At 48.7% G+C, this 8,610-nt stretch overlaps 1 protein-coding gene across 2 annotated transcripts in view; it reads left to right on the top strand.

Annotated features, from left to right (window-relative positions):
* Nucleotides 1–1,799: 1,799 nt before the first annotated feature.
* LOC144597967 (WD repeat-containing protein 47-like) overlaps nt 1,800–8,610 on the top strand; it is a 42,354-nt gene continuing 35,543 nt past the window's right edge. Inside the window, exon 1 of one of the 2 annotated variants that reach the window (XM_078407816.1) lies at nt 1,800–1,935. The gene's annotated coding sequence lies outside the window, so the exon portion shown is untranslated. The remainder of the gene's footprint in view (nt 1,936–8,610) is intronic. The other variant, XM_078407817.1, reaches the window with a different exon arrangement.

Below are 8,610 nucleotides of genomic sequence, written 5' to 3'. Positions count from 1 at the left end.
CCCCATTAGCCCTCTCCCCCCCCTTATTAGCCCTCTCCCCCCATTAGCCCTCTCCCCATTAGCCCTCTCCCCCCCCTATTAGCCCTCTCCCCCCATTAGCCCTCTCCCCCTATTAGCCCTCTCCCCCTATTAGCCCTCTCCCCCTATATTAGCCCTCTCTCCCCCCTATTAGCCCTCCCCCCTATTAGCCCTCTCCCCCCATTAGCCCTCTCCCCCCCCTATTAGCCCTCTCCCCTATTAGCCCTCTCCCCCATATTAGCCCTCTCCCCCTCTATTAGCCCTCTCCCATTAGCCCTCTTCCCCCCTATTAGCCCTCTTCCTCCCATTAGCCCTCTCCCCCCCATTAGCCCTCTCCCCATTAGCCATCTCCCCCTATTAGCCCTCTCCCCCCCCTATTAGCCTTCCCCCCTATTAGCCCTCTCCCTCCCATATTAGCCCTCTCCCTCCTATTAGCCCTCTCCCCCATTAGCCCTCTCCCCCCATTAGCCCTCCCCATATTAGCCCTCTCCCCCCCCCTATTAGCCCTCTCCCCCATTAGCCCTCTCCCTCCTATTAGCCCTCTCCCCCTTTAGCCCTCTCCCTATTAGCCCTCTCCCCCCCTATTAGCCCTCCCCCCTATTAGCCCTCTCCCTCCCATATTAGCCTCCCCCCCCCCTATTAGGCCTCTCCCCCCATTAGCCCTCCCCCCATTAGCCCTCTCCCCCTATTAGCCCTCCCCCCCTATTAGCCCCCCATTAGCCCTCCCCTATTAGCCCTCTCCCCCCCTATTAGCCCTCCCCCATTAGCCGTCCCCCCACCCCCTATTAGCCCTCTCCCCCATTAGCTCTCCCCCCCCATTAGCCCTCTCCCCCCTATTAGCCCTCTCCTCCCCCATTCGCCCTCTCCCCCCTATTAGCCCTCTCCCCATTAGCCCTCCCCCATTAGCCCCCCCTGCATTAGCCCCACCTCCTCCATTAGTCCTCTCCCCCTATTTGCCCTCTCCCCCCTATTTGCCCTCTCCCCATTAGCCCTTCCCCCATTAGACCTCCCCCCATTAGCCCTCTCCCCCTATTAGCCCTCTCCCCCCATTAGCCCTCTCCCCATTAGCCCTCTCCCCCCCCTTATTAGCCCTCTCCCCCCATTAGCCCTCTCCCCATTAGCCCTCTCCCCCCCCTATTAGCCCTCTCCCCCCATTAGCCCTCTCCCCCTATTAGCCCTCTCCCCCTATTAGCCCTCTCCCCCTATATTAGCCCTCTCTCCCCCCTATTAGCCCTCCCCCCTATTAGCCCTCTCCCCCCATTAGCCCTCTCCCCCCCCTATTAGCCCTCTCCCCTATTAGCCCTCTCCCCCATATTAGCCCTCTCCCCCTCTATTAGCCCTCTCCCATTAGCCCTCTTCCCCCCTATTAGCCCTCTTCCTCCCATTAGCCCTCTCCCCCCCATTAGCCCTCTCCCCCCATTAGCCCTCTCCCCCCTATTAGCCCTCTCCCTCCCATTAGCCCTCTCCCCCCTATTAGCCCTGTCCCTCCCCTATTAGCCCTCTCCTCCCCTATTAGCCCTCTCCCCCCCTATTAGCCCTCCCCCCATTACCCCCCCTCGCATTAGCCCTGCCTCCTCCATTAGCCCCGCCTCCATCAGCCCCGCCGCCTCCCTGAGCACCGCCTCTATTAGCCCTGCATCCATTAGCCCCGCCCCATATTAGCACTGCCTCCATTAGCCTCGACCATTAGCCCCGCCTCCTCCATCAGCCCTGCCTCCATTAGCCCCGCCTCAATTGGCTCCGCTTCCATTCGCCCCGCCCACCGCGCGGCCGCGTTGCCGCGGTGACGGGCGCGCAGGCGCGTAGGGCGTTTCCCGCTGTCGGCGGCGATGGCGACGGGAGTAACGGTCGGCGACGAGCGATAGTGGCCGCGAGTGAAGGAGGGGGCAGCTAGCGGGCCCGTAGTGTCGGCCGACGGTAGGGATCGCGGCCGTGGGCGGCGGCTTGTGCGAGGCCTGTGGCCGCTCGATGGCTCTCACGTTAAATGCGCTCGCAGCCCCGCCGCCGGCTGGAGTAGCGGTGCAGCGGCCTTGCCTTGTCTGCGCCGGGCGGGTCGGCGACGGGGAGACCCTGCCCCGGGGGCGGCCGGCTTTGTCCGACATTGTCACATTAATGAAGCTTAATTTGGTCTTTGCTTCAATTCACGATTTAAAAAATGAATCAAATTGCGGATAAGGGCGTGAATTCACACTGTGGTAACCCCGGACAACTGGACAAAGCAGGGCTGGAGCAACTCAGCGGGTCGGGCAGCACGGGAGGGAATGGACACGGACTGATGTGTCTGATGTGACTTCTTCAGACCGATGCAGGCGAAGGGGAGAAAGCTGGTTCACCTATCGCTCTCCAGGCTCTGTCCTGTCCCCACCTCTTCCAGCTTTCTTCCTCATCACTCTGCATCAGTGTGAAGTGGAGTCCTCATCATCCCAAACACCATCTGTCCATTTCCCTCCACAGATGCTGCCTGGCCCACACCGGCACTTTGTTTGTTAAGATTGCAACATCTGCAGTCTCTTGTGTTTCCAACTTTAACAAAAAAACTGGGTAGTATTTAATATCTAAAATTAAAAAAACATAAACTGTTGGAAATACTCAGCTGGTCAGGCTCTGTATTTGGGAAGAGAAACATAATTAATGTCTTGGGTCTACTGGCCTACTGGTTATTTGCACCCTTTTATGCTTTTATTGTGTCAGAACCTTGAGATGCACATCACAAATTTAGCTGAATATTTTTAGATGCTGATCCTGGCTAAAATTCATCTATTCAACATTTTACCAGCTTTCTAATGTCAAATTGGCCCTTTTACAAAATCACAAGTTTCTAAGTATTTAATTAGCTGTATAAAACTTTGGGTAAAGATTGTTTTTTCAACTATGGATGACCATAAAAGTATTCATATCATATCATATATATCCAGCCGGAAACAGGCCTTTTCGGCCCACCAAGTCCGTGCCGCCCAGTGATCCCCGTACATTAACACTATCCTACACCCACTCGGGACAATTTTTACCTTTACCCAGCCAATTAACCTACATACCTGTACGTCTTTGGAGTGTGGGAGGAAACCGAAGTTCTCGGAGAAAACCCACGCAGGTCACGGGGAGAACATACAAACTCCTTACAGTGCAGCACCAGTAGTCAGGATCGAACCTGAGTCTCCGGCGCTGCATTCGCTGTAAAGCAGCAACTCTACCGCTGCGCCACCGTGCCGCCCTATAGGGATGTTTGCCTAAACATTTGACCAGATTCCTTCTTGCTATGGTAGTGAAGTTGCTTTATGAAGAGAAATTGAGCAGAATAGAAATGATTTCCTTGAAACATACAATTATTGGGCTTGACCGGGCTGATGCTAGACGTCTGTTTCCCTTGACTTAGAATTGCTATACATAATTATACAGTAAGATTTTTTGAGATGAGAAATCACTCCACAGGCCAACAGCGCCAGAGACCCAGGTTCGATCCTGCCTATGGGTGCTTATTCACAAAATGTTGGAGTAACTCAGCAGGTCAGGCAGCATCTCAGGAGAGAAGGAATGGGTGACGTTTCGGGTCGAGACCCTTCTTCAGACTTCTTATACTGCCTACGGGTGCGGTCTGTATGGACTTTGTACGTTCTCCCTGTGACCAAGTGGGTTTTCTCTGGGTGCTCTGGTTTCCTCCCACACTCCAAAGACAATCAGGTTTGTAGGTTAATTGGCTTCAGTAAAATTGTAAATTGTCCCTCGTATGTAGGATTGTGCTAAAGTATGAGGTGATTGCTGGTCGGCACAGATTCAGTGGGCTGAAGGTAGGCATTGATTAGTAAGGATGTCAGGGGTAATGGGGAGAAATCAGGATAATGGGGTTGAGAGGGAAAGATAGCCCAGCCATGATTGAATGGCGGAGTAGACTTGATGGGCCGAACGGCCTAATTCTGCTCCTTGAACTTATGAAGGGCCTGTTTCCACACTACTTGCGTATTTAGCCAATGGGATATGTTGAAGTTGATTGAGTATATCAGCCTTAATGTTTTTTTATTTTAAATAGCCAGCATCTGCAATTTATTTTAAATTCTACTTTCTCCTTTGTAATCTTGAAGGTGTATGATTTGTGTGCCTGATGCCATAGTCATACGGCACAATAACAGGTCCACGTTGACCAGGATACTCCATCTACACTGGTCCCACCTGCTCATGTATGGCCCATATCCCTCTAAACATTTCCTATCCATGTACCTGTCCAAATGTCTTAAATGTAGTTATCATACCTCTTCCGGCAGCTCATTCAAGACCTTCTGCACCCCCCTTTGTGTGAATGGGTTACCCTTCCCAATTAAATCTTTTCCCTTTCACCTTAAACCTGTGTCCTTTGGTTCTTGATTCCCCTATTCTAGGTAAAAGACTCTGCATTCACCATACCTATACCCTCATGATTGTATGCACCTTTGGAAGATCACTTTTCAGTCTCTTGCACTCCAAGGAATAAAGTCCTAACCTGCCCAACTTCTCCCTATTGCTCAGGCCCTTAAGTCTTGGCAACATCCTCATAAATCTCTCTGCACTCTATCCAGCTTAATGACAACATTCTTGTACCAGGGTGACCAAAACTGAACACAATATTCCAAATGCGGACTCTCCAAGGTCTTGTCCAACTGTAACATAACATCCCAGCTTCCATACTCAGTACCCTGATTGATGAAGGCCAATGTACCGAAAGCCTTCTTGACCCCCCCTGTCTACCTGTGACCACTTTTAGCAAACTGTGTCTGTACACGTCGATCCCTCTGCTCCACAACATTCCCAAGGGCCTTTCATTCATTGTGAAGCTCCTGCCCTCGTTTGACTTTCCAAAATGCAATGATTTGCACTTATCTGCAGTAAAGTCCATTAGCCATAGCTCAGCTTACTGGCCCAACTGATCAAGACCTTGCTGTAATTTTTGATAATCAACTTCACTATCTCCAATGCCACCCACATCTGCAGGCTTACTAATTGTGCCTTGTGTTCAGTTTTGGGCATCCTGCTATAGGGAAGATGTTGTTTTAGCTTGAAAGAGTGCAGAGACGATTTATGAGGATGTTTGCCAGAACTTGAGGGCCTGAGCTATATGGAAAGGTTGGGCAGGCTAGGTCATTATTCCTTAGAGAGCAGGAGGATGAGGGTGATCTTTTAGAGGTATTTAAAATCATGAGGGGAATAGATAGGGTAGATGCACAGAATCTTTTACCCAGGGTAGGGGAATAAAGAACTAGATGACATGGGTTTCAGATGTGAGGAGAAAGATTTAGTAGGAACCTGAGGGCCAAATGGGATTAGTGGCACAATAATCAGCATAGACACATGAAGGACCTCTTACTCTGACATTTTTAATTTTTGGAATTTACCCTGCGACATATGAATCTGGAATTAGCATATTTAAGATTTTCTTTCTGTGCTCAAGGGGAATAGGATTTGGGTTGGGATTGGAATGTGAAGGTTGAAGATTACCCTTAGCGAATTGTCCATTATTAATATTTATACTTTTGCTGTATTCTATGGATTTATTTTTTTTTAAAGCTCCAGAAAAAAATTAGCAAAGGAAAGTGAGTGAAATTAAAGGTCATTATCAATCCAAGATTTAAAATTAGTCAAGAGAAAGGACATAAACTTGGATTACAGAGGTGTGTGATTGGCAGATGTGGTAAGGGGTGTATCTTTGGAATCTAAACTGGTTCTCAACAGTTCACCATATTTATTGATGTTGTGTAAGAAGATCTGGATAACTACATCCAAGTCTGCAGTTGGCACTGCGTGGAGGTTTGGTACATTATGCCTATGACAACAGGAACTAATAGTGAATCTACATTTAATTTTAAGTCGTGCTTTTTGCAATGCTGGATATCCCAAAGTCAATTGAGTCCATACCTTCCACCATATCACATTTTATGCTAATCCCAATTTTATTCTCCCATTTTCCCATCAACTCTCCTCGGGTTCTACCACTGGCCTTCTGACAAAGATTAATTTAGAGTGTCCAGTTAACCAGTCAATTTGCATGAAATGCGGGAGGAATCTCTGCATCCAGGGGAATCCCACAAAGTCCACATGGAGAATTTGCAAGCTTGAAGTAGGCAGTGCTGAAGGTCAATTTCAAGCCGTGAGCCAGCAGGTCTTCTGACAATTTAATTATGAAAGATTTAGCAATAGGGATTAAAGGGATTGAAACCAGTAAATACTCGAAACACTCAGCAAGTCAAACAACATTTGTGAAAAGAGAATCCAAAGAAGTCAGAAATGCCTTGAAATGTTGACTTTTTCTTTGATGTGTTTGGCCCCAACCTCTCCCAACTTTCCCATCCATGCGCCTGTCCAAATGTCTGTTAAATGTGATTAAAGTGCCTGCCTGAACTACTACTTCTTGCAGCTAGGTTATCTTGCAGTTGCTCCCTTTCCCTCTCATCTTAAGTCTATGCCCTCTAGTTCTTCATTTTCCTACCCAGGGGGGAAATTGTGCATTCACCCTATCCTCTTTAGGCTGTTATATACCTCCATAAGATCACCCCTTAGTCGGAGGAATAAAGTTCTAGCCTGCCCAATCTCTCCCAAAGCTCAGACCCTTCTCCCTTGCGAGAGATACAAAATTCTGGAGTATCTCAACATGACAGGCAGTGTCTCTGGAGAGAAGGAATGGATGACATTTCTGGTCGAGACCTTTTTTCAGACTTGGGGGAGAGGGTGTCTAGAGATATGGGGTAAGGTGAATCGCGGGGAGCAGTGAGAGAGGATGTTGCAGAACGTTGGAGAGAAGAGGAGAACTTCTTCAAAGTAGGCATTCCTTGAGGAGATTTTGCAGTGGAGCAGACAAAATGTATAGGAAGGAACTGCAGATGTTGGTTTACACTGAAGATAGACACAAAATAGATACATAGAAAAATAGGTACAGGATTAGGCATTTCGGCCCTTCGAGCCAGTACCGCCATTCAATATCATGGCTGATCATCTAAAATCAGTACCCTTTTCCTGCTTTTTCCCCATATCCCTTCATTCCTGTAGCCCCAAGAGCTAAATCTAACTCTCTCTTGAAAACATCCAGCGAATTGGCCTCCACTGCCTTCTGTGGCAGAGAATTCTACAGATTCGCAACTCTCTGATTGAAAATGCTGGAATAACAGCGGGATAGGCAGCATCTCTGGAGAGAAGGAGTGGGTGGTGTTACGGGTCGAGGCCCTTCTTCAGACTAAGAGTCGGGAGAATGAGTCTAGAGATATGGAGGGGTGAGATGAATCACAGAGGGGGAGCAGTGAGAGAGGGTGTTGCAGAACTCGTTGGAGAGAGGAGGAGAACTTCATCAAAGTAGGCATACGCGGAGATTTTGCAGTGGAGCAGACGAAATGTGTGGGAAGGAACTGCAGATGCTGGTTTATACTGAAGATAGACACAAAATGCTGTCTGTCCCGCTGAGTTACTCCAGAATTTTGTGTCTTCATCGTAAATCTCAGCACCGTTTTCAAACTGTTTTCTGGTTTTTCATGACACTGACCAGCTGTTTCTTACTTCTGCAGAAATCTAGGGCATCATGTTACAGAAACCCTAGTGCCATTTTTTGAGGCATTTAGATGGCCACATGAATGTGCAGAGAATGGAGGGATATGGGTTACTTGCAGGCAGAGGAGAATAGTTCAATTTGGCATCATGTTTGGCACAGACATTGTGGCTGAAGGGCATGTTCCTATGCTGCCTTCTATGAGTCATCTATTTAAGAAATATGTGGGGTTTTTTTTTAGCAGGATTCGTTTTTTGAATTCTTCCCCCTAAAGGTGATAGAAGCAGTGTCTTTGAATATTTTTAAGGTGGTAGTAAGTAAATACTTGATAAGCAAAGGGTTATTGCATGTGGACAAGAATATTCAATCAAATTTCCTCAAACTCAACTGCAACAAATCTGAAATCATCATCATTGGTCCAAAAACGCTCACCAAATCCACCCAAAACTTAATCCTCAATATTGATGGTCTCCCAGTATCCACCTCCCCTCACATCCAGAATCTTGGAATCATCTTTGATCAAACCCTCTCCTTCGACAAACACATCAAACACATCACAAAGACAGCCTTCTTCCACCTCAAAAACATTGCCCGTCTCCGTCCATCCCTCTCCTTCACAGCTGCAGAAACCCTCATCCACGCCTTCATCACCTCCCGTCTGGACTACTGCAACAGCCTCCTCTATGGCTCACCCTCAAAAATCATCAGTAAACTTCAATACATTCAAAACTCCGCTGCCCGTCTAATCACCCACTCCCCGATCCGTGACCATATCACCCCCGTCCTTTACAAACTCCACTGGCTCCCCATCCCCCAGAGAATCCAATACAAAATCCTCCTCATGACCTACAAAGCCCTCCATAACCTGGCCCCATCCTACCTGACTGACCTCCTCCACAGGCACACTCCCACCTGCACCCTCCGCTCTGCTGCTGCCAATCTCCTGTCGTCCCCCCATCCGGACCAAACTCAGATCCTGGGGGGACAGGGCTTTCTCCATCGCTGCTCCCACCCTATGGAACTCACTACCCCAAACCGTCAGAGACTCCTCCTCACTCACCACATTCAAAACATCACTGAAGTCTCACCTCTTC

The sequence above is a fragment of the Rhinoraja longicauda genome, chromosome 11 (assembly GCF_053455715.1).
Source record: "Rhinoraja longicauda isolate Sanriku21f chromosome 11, sRhiLon1.1, whole genome shotgun sequence".
NCBI classification, from domain to species: Eukaryota; Metazoa; Chordata; class Chondrichthyes; order Rajiformes; family Arhynchobatidae; genus Rhinoraja; species Rhinoraja longicauda.
Note: the sequence above shows the minus strand (reverse complement) of the source record. Positions and strands in the feature narration are given on the sequence as shown.